We start from the raw sequence: 8035 nt of genomic DNA on the forward strand, positions 1-8035 counted from the left end.
AGGTCATTCCCCATCGAACGGGCCCATCGGGTCAGGTTCTATTGGGTAGTCGACTACCCATGTCTGCCTACCGGCTTGTTGGGTACTCGATCAAGTCGGAAAAAAAATTTTCCAAAAAAATTTTTGGAAATTTTTCTGCCCTTATCACTTTTTCCATCGATATGTTTGTCTGTCTGTCTGTCCCTCTGTTCGGTCCAGTGCTCCGTTTATGCAATGGCGATTTCGATGAAACTTGGTTGGTAGGTTCATACCATGACCGAGTTGTGTGCAAATGAGAACCGTTGCTATGGACACCACTGTTGCCTTGCAACGGGACTTTGAAATTTTTGAAAAATCATTGAAAAAATTTTTTTTTCAAAAATCAAAAATCCGGCCACAAGCGACTGTGGGCAGTACACTCAGCCATATTCTCAAAAATTTCCAGTTGGATCCTATGAAAACTGTCGGAGAAGATAGACTTTGAATGAACCCTGGTCGAAAACAATAAAAAAAATGAAGTTCGTTATATCTCAGAGACTATGAGTCAGATATACATGAAACTGGTATGGTAGGTTCATGGTATGTCCTAGTTATGTGTGAGAAACAACCGTTGCTATGGACCCCTCCGTTGCCTAGCAACGACCGAAAAACCTCTAAATGTGGGGGTATTTTAACGAAAAAACAATCTGCAGCATTAACCCTTGAAGCTAGAATCATGAATTTTCTTGTGCTTAATCCTCAGGTCATTCCCCATCGGACGGGCCCATCGCGTCAGGTTCTATTGGGTAGTCGACAACCCATGTCCGCCTACCGGCTTGTCTGTCTGTCCCTCTGTTCAGTCCAGTGCTCCGTTAATACAATGGCGATTTCGATGAAACTTGGTTGGTAGGTTCATACCATGACCTAGTTGTGTGCAAATGAAAACCATTGCTATGGACACCACCGTTGCCTAGCAACGGGACTTTGAATTTTTGCAAAATCATAAAAAATTGATTTTTTCGAAAATCAAAAATCAGGCCACGAGCGACTGTGGGCAGTACATTCAGCTATATTGTCAAAAATTTCCAGCCGGATCCTATGAATACTGTCGGAGAAGATAGACTTTGAATGAACCCTGGTCGAAAACAATAAAAAAAACGAAGTTCGTTATATCTCAGAGACTATGAGTCAGATATAAATGAAACTGGTATGGTAGGTTCATGGTATGTCCTAGTTATGTGTGAGAAAGAACCGTTGCTATGGACCCCTCCGTTGCCTAGCAACGGCCGAAAAACCTCTAAATGTGGGAGTATTTTAACGAAAAAACAATCTGCAGCATTAACCCTTGAAGCTGGAATCATGAATTTTCTTGTGCTTAATCCTCAGGTCATTCCCCATCGAACGGGCCCATCGCGTCAGGTTCTATTGGGTAGTCGACTACCCATGTCCGCCTACTGGCTTGTTTCTCTATTTGTGGATGGATTCAGCCAAAATTTTGTGGACAGGTTGGGTGTGTAACAAGGATGAAATTATTCGATTTTAGTGAAGATCCGGATCCAGATACCAGAATTTTTTTCAGTGATTCTTCACCATTGAGAGATCAGGCCAAAATGAAAAAGCATGATATCTCAATAAGTTGTGGACAGATTCGGACGAAATTTAGTGCACATGTTGGATGTGTGGTTTGATTCAATTTGAACACGGAATAATTGATTAAATTTCAAGGAAGATCCGGATTTGGATTCAGATCCGAGACTTTTTCAATGATTCTTCACCATTCATTGAGAGATAGGGCTAAAAACAATACGTAGCATGATATCTCAAAAAGTTTTTGACGGATTCAGGCAAAACTTGGTGGACAAAATTGATTCGATTTTAGTGAAGATTGAAATCTGGATCCGAATACGAGAACCTCCGCCGTTGGACCCCCTCATTCCCCTGGAAAGTTTGGTTGATATTGCATAACTTACGACCTAATGTATCGCCATCAAACAGACACCAAATTGCGTATTGTTGTGGTTCTCAGAATCGGATCAGAGTAATGCACACAACATTCAGATCCTCAATCAGTTATTTCCATAAATGCATGTTCAGAATAGACCCATCCCCTTGTCTGGTGGGATTCTAACTCATTGATGCATTGTAGAAGGGTAGAGAACAGATTCCCTTTCTTTCTTATGGGATAACCTTTTCCTATTTACAACACGTTCATGACGTATGATTTTACATCAGTTTTCATTTCTGCATGAGCGATATTCACCGCTCGTGGGCGTGATAAGATAGCTGTTAGCCCAAAAGATATTCGTTCTTCTCCCTTTCCATCGAGACACATTGGCTTGGAAATACACGATTTATTTACAAATTTTATTTCGGTTATCATTTTCAAATTGGACTTACAGGACATTTGAGTTATTAATCACACCGCAAGCTTTCCCTGAAAAGTTCATTCTAACATCAAACATGGCTGTGGTCTTGGATCATTTACCTCAGGCCTTCTCTCATCAACGATCAACAACCCACCTTTTTCCATTGATCAACACTCCGTTCAGCAGCACTGTGGATGCTGGCCGGCTCTTCTTCGTATCTGGCTAAACAAAGAGGAGATGATTGCCCGTTAATGTTCTGTGAGGGCTTCATGTTTCTGCTTGTTTGTTCTGGCAAATGGCCACCTTCTGGCAGTCGTGCAGTGCCCCGAACATGGCGTCGTAAGCCAGGCCTGTGTTGATTGGGAGTTGCATCTCGTTCGATAGTTGGAAGAGAATGAGCACGAGAATGGACGGTTGGAGGTTTCGTGCAGGAATGCGCCAATAGGCAAGCTGGATTTGGCTGAAGTCGTGCTTGAGGCTCCGCCCACACTAGTCACCTATAAAAGGATGGCAGGACCGCCCTGATTACAGTTGGTAAGAGATCCTGATGACAGTTGCAATGGCAGTTGGTGACAGTTAGACTGTTCCTGCTAGTTTTGCTCAGTCTGACTGGTTCTTGGTGTTCCTGGTTCTTGGTTCCTGGGAATGACATGACCGATTGGTATTCGAGCCTGTTTGCAGGTGGGTGCACGGTGAGGCAAAGTGCTAACAACAGAAACGAGCCAAGCTGTGGAGAGCTCATTTGAAGAGGTAAACCAAAGCACGCTCACTCATTTTGTGTTATTTTAGTAGACGCACGACGACTTCGGCCTTGGTAAGCCGAGACCGGATTTCTTTTCCCCCAAAATGGTCTGATGGGTACCCATGTCTCGCGTTTAATTGTTCAGGAAGGCATAGTAATAACCATCTGCTCTTTGTCCATTTTCCTATAAATGCTTGTTGAATTCTTTATTTGTTTGAGATTATTTTGTTGACAGAACATTTGATTTGAATTCATCCATTTAATCAACAAGGAAGTAAAAAGTCCTTCAGTTTATTTATTTTTCTTCATAATAAATTCCTTGTTGACGTTTCAACCTGTCCGTGATTGTCATTTCCTTTCATTGATCCAGCATTGTCCAAACCTAGATAGACTGGGAGATTATAATTCCCAAACAAATTAACTTGTCATAGTCGGCGTGCACCAGCGGTAAAGGCTCGGCCGCATTACTTAAGATCTAATCAAGATAAGATTGTTGCATCACCGAGGGTGCGTTCCCTGGTCAGGAGGCCACGTGACCTATAGTTAAATGGCAAATTAGACGGTGGACACTGGAACTCGTGGTTAACTGATTGGCGTTCGTGGTTGTAAGGTAACCCACCGTACCACGAAGTTAATTCTGAACAGTGGCCCCAAGTCCTGTTCTTCCAAGGAGAAACGGGGATTAACCCCCTCACAATACACTCAGTACCCTTGGCCATAACAGTATTTTGGCATATGTTACATCATGATGAAGCACCATCCTCTGTGTGGTAATGGTTAAAGCATCCACTCTACGTCTGGGAACTCAGTGGTTCGAAGCCTGGCCGAGTCATACCACAGACTTCAAACATTGTACGTTCTGTTTCCTTGCTTGATGCTCAGCATTTAAAAGAATAGAGTATGGACAAACAATGCTGGGAAAGCATTGGCAAAAATCACCCAGTATAACCCTTGCCAAAAACCAGCTTCAGCAGCACCAACGCTCTGTAAAGAGTATGGTACGTCAAAATCAAATCAAAATCATGATGAAGCTGATCAACTATAAACCCATCATTTACCAGTACATTACTTAAGATCTAATTGCCATAATTAAGATCATCAATGATCAATAATTACCGTAATAACTTAAGATCATCAATGGTTCTCGGTGCCGTAATTGATGGAGAGTCCACTGTGAGTCTGGGAGGTCGGCATGGCTTAGCTCGACAACGGCTGAAGACTATAAATCATTTATTTTATTTATGATGAGAAAAAAAAGAAGACCGCATTGTGGTCACTCCCTGCGACAAAATCCGGAAACGGGCCCTGTGGGAAATACGCATTCAGAGCACTCTTCAAAGATGAACAGCGTGATTGGGAAACAAATTTACTGCGCTATGAAAAGATTAACTCGACACCTCTCATCCATGTCAACCTCCGCCACGGTTATATCAGAATGAGCTGATTCGTCATCCGGTTACAGATTGTTTAACCACAATATGGATTATTGGGGCCCGTTCAAAAACTACGTAATGCTATTTTTTATTCATTTAGTAATCTATAATGTAACGTTCTGGTGCATTCTGACGGGCTTAATTAAACTGTACCATTTATTATTACCCTGCGCTCGCGAAGCAAAAAGCAGGGTTAAGAGATCGGTAGTGTAAGTATGTCGTACACCGTACGTGCCTGCATTTTGTTAAGAGCATACATCGAAAACCATTCAGCAGAGGAAATTGAAACTTTTACGTAGGGTCCTGAATTCGAGCCCTGTTTGCCACTGAATCAACACCAGGGGGTTGATTCAGCCTGTCATCCTTCTGATGTCGGCGAAATGAGCACCAGTATACTGGTAATAGGGGCACTGCTTCAGCGGCATAGCCACACCCCTAATCAATGATGCAACCAGCAGCCAAAAAGGCAGCCCACAATGGGAACCAATTGATCAATAATTACCCATGGGAAATATGGTTTGATAAAGATGGCATCATCGGTCACGTGGTCTGGCAGGCATATTGTATCAAAGAAAAAAAAACCTTAAAAAAAAACAAGAGTTGGCTCGCACCAAGTCCTTCTCAAGACTGTGTGGAATATGTATTCTATGAATACCATCCAGTTCAACATGTGATTACATTTTTCTGTACCGCTCATTGTGAGTAACGCTCGACCCAAACAATGCCAATGAAACCTGACGAAACAAACCCGGGTGGTATATAATTAGCAGAGGCCTACAGGCCTGATATCTTTGGCCCAAGATGGCAGCCACATCATTTTGTTTGGGTGCCGTGGTGGGTGAAGTCAAGCGACAAATGTGGGTGGGGCCGGGCGTCTGTCCAACCAATGGGTGCACATTTCAAAAATCGACCCCCAACAATAACCCCAACAAGTCAACCACAACAACCACGAGAAGCTCTTGTGGAACTGCGACATGTCGCAGGTAAAAATGCTACATGCTGATTCCTACCTTAATTGACACCCGAGATATCAAAAGAATAGAAACCAGACAAACAACCACCATCGAGTCGGCCTGATGGGCATAATGGCCTTGTCACACGTTGAAGGTCCTTGTAAGATAACTCAAAGAAGGAACTAGGACACAGGATTCCATTTGGCCGATCCTGCCTGTTCCATATCAAAATCAAATTCATTCAATCTATCAGTTCATCAACTTTATCCTCAGGGTGGGGGACAGTGGTGCAGATGGAGGAGCGTGACCAGGTTGATATTTTTTATGCCTCCGCTGACGAAGTCGCTGGAGGAAGAATGTTTTCGGGTTGTTTGTCCATCCGTGCTAATTTTCTGTTTTCTCTGCAACTGCTTATCTGATTGACGAGAAATTTTCACCATTGGTGCGACGACTCATGTATAATGTTTTTTATGATAATTAAGACGTCATATGTCACATGGTGTGGCAGCCATGTTGGAAATTTAATCAAATTGAAATATTTTGATGGTCATCTCAGGCTAAATTGTATGGAGGGGAAAAAAAAAAAAAAAAAAAAAAAAAAAACTTGATGACATCATCGGTCACGTGGTTCGGCAGCCACATTTGTTTTTGTATTTTCACATAGAAGCCTTCAAAAATCTTCTCCGAAACGGCTTAACAGATCGAGGCGAAACTTTACAGGTATGATCGCCTATCCATGAGGAACAAAAAGGTCTCCACCGATGACATCATATATCACAGTTTGGCAGCCATGATTTTTTGAAGAATAAACCTTTAAAATCTTCAGAACGGCTTGACAGATCGAGGGGAAACTTCACCCACGTTTCCCCAAGCCTAGGGGGCTACCAGGGTGTTCATGAATAATTAATTGGTCACGTGGTCTGGCAGCCATATTGGTTTGAACGAAAATCTTTTTTTAAAACCCCCTCTTGAACCACTTCATCAATCAACATGAGACGTCACAATTATGATCAAGTAGTCATGGGGAACATGCGTTTTACATTTCAACCTGATCGGACGAATAGTCTGGCAGCCAGAATTATTTAATATTTTACATCTGGGTTCAGGGATTTAAATCAAACTTGGGACAAGTATGTATAATGACGTAACAAGGTGGGCGGAGGCATACCTGGTGACGTTACGACGTCGAAGAGTGAGTGCCCTTCTAGTTAACCTCCACCATCTTCGAAGATGGATGGAGGTTACTGTTTTCACTCCTTTCTGTTTGTTTGTAACAGCTTTGTTTGTTTGTTTGTGAACAGTATTACGGAAAAACTCCTCGACGGATTTCGACGAAACTGGGGGGGGGGGGGGAGGGTTAGGTATGGTCCAAGGATCATGCCATTAAATTTTGGACTTGGCCCCCCCCCCCCAAAAAAGAAATTGTTAAGAGAAAATTTTTTTTTTTTTTTTTTGCATTTCTACATGTTTTAAGTGATTTCCAACCCCCCTCCCCCCAAAAAAAAATTGTTAGAGAAATTTTCTTTTTGCATTTATACATGTTTTAAGTGATTTCCAACCCCCCCAAAAAAATTGTTAGAGAATTTTTTTTTTTGCATTTCTACATGTTAAGTGATTTCCAACCCCCCCCCAAAAAAAATTGTTAGAGAAAAAAAAATTTTTGCAACTTTTTTTTTCAACAAAATTTCGATTTCTTTTTTTTGCATTTCTACATGTTTTAAGTGATTTCCAACTCCCCCCCCCAAAAAATATTCATTTAGTATATGAGTCTTTTTTTTTTCATTAGTATCCGCCCACCCCCCAAAAAAAAAGTTGAAGAAAAGAACTATAACTGTCAGCACTGTTGACATCATATTTAATGAATAAGATATAAGGTTCACTTGAGTGACCCAGCAGTATTGGCGGCGGAGGTTTTGCAATCTACCGAGTGCTCCCCCTCTAGTTTTGTTTTGCTTTTGTTTTCATTTCGGGGAGGGTGGGGTGGAGGGGGGACAGCACATTAAACTTTTGACAGACCCTCTCACAGAAATCACGTCACGTATACAATCACCGGATCCATATTACCCAAAGTCGAAGCAGTTTCATTTTTTTTACATGATTTACAAGATCAGCGACACAACGTATGGGTGTGTGTGTGTGTGTGTGTGTGTGTGTGTGTGTGTGTGTGTGTGTGTGTGTGTGTGTGTGTGTGTGTGTGTGTGTGTGTGTGCGCACGACACTCCCTGTACAACACTGAGGAATGAAATAACAACGCAATGCGTGTGACGTCACATTAATCCTCTGACGCCACCACGCGACCCGCCGCTCATGAAATATTTCACAAACCCGCTCGTGACGTCGAGCGATCGCTATCTACAAATCGCCAAAAATATCACTACCGGTAAAACGGCCACCTTCAAGCGGCTAAAAACGTTGCATAACTATTTCTCGCGATTCGTTGCACGTCCCCGGGGGGTAGTTTCGAGTTTCTGTTCAAACCGCCACAAAGCAGAAGACGAAGCGTGGACACCTCCCCTGCAGACGCACCTGTCGGTTTTTCCGCGTTAATCCGATCAAATATTTTCACCAGTAGAGAGAAAAAAA

The sequence above is a fragment of the Eptatretus burgeri genome, chromosome 10 (assembly GCF_056783735.1).
Source record: "Eptatretus burgeri isolate ZD-2024b chromosome 10, Ebu_testis_v1, whole genome shotgun sequence".
Classification (NCBI taxonomy): domain Eukaryota; kingdom Metazoa; phylum Chordata; class Myxini; order Myxiniformes; family Myxinidae; genus Eptatretus; species Eptatretus burgeri.